At 76.1% G+C, this 1,692-nt stretch overlaps 1 protein-coding gene across 1 annotated transcript in view; it reads right to left on the bottom strand.

Moving 5' to 3' along the window:
* Positions 1 to 205, bottom strand: part of PHC2 (polyhomeotic homolog 2) — a 16,522-nt gene extending 16,317 nt beyond the window's left edge. The window contains exon 1 of the mRNA XM_027909334.1: positions 93 to 205. The gene's annotated coding sequence lies outside the window, so the exon portion shown is untranslated. The remainder of the gene's footprint in view (positions 1 to 92) is intronic.
* Positions 206 to 1,692: the final 1,487 nt, after the last annotated feature.

Consider the following 1,692-nt stretch of genomic DNA (forward strand, 5'->3'; position numbering starts at 1 on the left):
CTCCTTTCCCCTCCCCTCCCTCAGAGCCCCCCCCCGGCCCAGACAAAGCCCGGCGGGGCCCGGCGGCGGCGGCGGCGGCACAGCGCGGGTACCTGCGGGCCGGGCCGGGCGAGGCGGCGGTGCCATGGCCCGGAGGAGGGTCCCGTTGCGGGGTCGGGGGGTGCCGTGGCGGGCAGGGGGTCCCGGCGGGGCCGGGCCGGGCCCGCTCCCTCCTGTCCCTCCTCCTCCCTTCCCTCGGCCCGTCCCTCCTCCCTCAGGCGGCGGCGGCGGCGCGAGGCCGCGCCTCATTTGCATGCCCGCGTCACGTGGGGCCGCCCCCGGCCAATCGCCGGCACGCCCCTCCTCGCCGCGGGACACGCCCACCTCGCGCCGCGCGCGCTCGCCATGGCAACCGCGGGGGGGGGGGGGGGGGGGGGGGGGGGGGGGGGGGGGGGGGGGGGGGGGGGGGGGGGGGGGGGGGGGGGGGGGTCCGAGGAAGGTGCTGTCCTGGGGGCACCCCCGGGACGCCCAGGGACAGGATCGGTGGGATGCGGTGGCCGGGGGGGATGGATGATGGCACCGGGTCCTGCTGTCACCGGGGATCACCCGGGGGATGCTGAGCGTCCGTACCGGTGGGCACCGGGCCCTGGTGCTGCCTGGGTTCATCCGGAGTCACCCTGGGGGCGCTGAGCGTGGGTGCCGGTGAGAACCCACAGCGTGGGGATGGTGGCACCGGGCCCTGGTGTTACCTGGGCTCACCCCAAAGGATGCCCAGGGCCGGTACTGGTGGGATGCGGTGGCGGGGGGATGGTGGTACTGGTCCCCGGTGCTGCCTGGGGTCACTCGGGGTCACCTCGGCGGGTCCGGAGCCGGGACCGGTGCGCTGCTGCACCGCAGGGATGGTGGCACCGGTCCCCGCCGCCACCGGGGGTCACCCGGGGTCACCCCAGGGTTGCCCACGGCCGGTACCGGCGGGAGGTAACGGGAATCCCGTTCCCGGTGCTGCCTGGGGTCACGCCAAGGATGCTCAGGACCCGTCCCGGCGCGGTGCTGCGATGGAGGGACGGTGTCACCGCGCCCCGCCGCCACCGGGGGTCACCCGCGGTGACACCGGGGATGCTCGGCAGCGGCGGAGGCGGCGGTGGTACAGGGGTGGTGGCACCGGTTCCCGGTGCTGCCAGGGGTTGTTCGGGGTCACCCAAGGGTGCTCAGGACCCGTACGGGCGTGATGCTGCCCCACAGGGATGGTGGCACCGGTCCCGGCCGCCGCCGGGGGTCACTCGGGGTCACCCCCGGGATGCTCGGGGCCGGGACCGGTGGGAATCCGCAGCGTGGGGATGGTGGCACCGGGCCCTGGTGCTGCCTGTGGTCACCCGGGGGTGTTCCTGGGACTGCCCAGGGCCGGGACCGGCGGGGGGGGGGTGGCGCCTGTGGGATCTGTCACCGAGCGGGGGTCTGTCCCCGGTGTTTCCCGGGGGTCCCCGGGGGTCTCAGCGCCGGTGCCGGTGGGAGGTGGTGGCGGGTGTGGTGTCACTTCTCTCCCAGTGTTCCCGGGGGGTCAAGGCGGGGCTCGCGGCTCTGGCAGTGGGTCACTCGTGGGTCACCCGCGGGTTACCAGTGGCCACCAAGCCCCTCCCGCTTCGGGGGGTTTGTCCCACCTGAGGACACTGGGGGGCTATGGGGGCACTGGGGAGTTACTGGGGGGGCTATGGG

Source organism: Empidonax traillii, unplaced genomic scaffold (genome assembly GCF_003031625.1).
Source record: "Empidonax traillii isolate 1590-97213 ecotype Southwest subspecies unplaced genomic scaffold, ASM303162v1 scaffold2068:size76651, whole genome shotgun sequence".
Taxonomy (NCBI): Eukaryota; Metazoa; Chordata; class Aves; order Passeriformes; family Tyrannidae; genus Empidonax; species Empidonax traillii.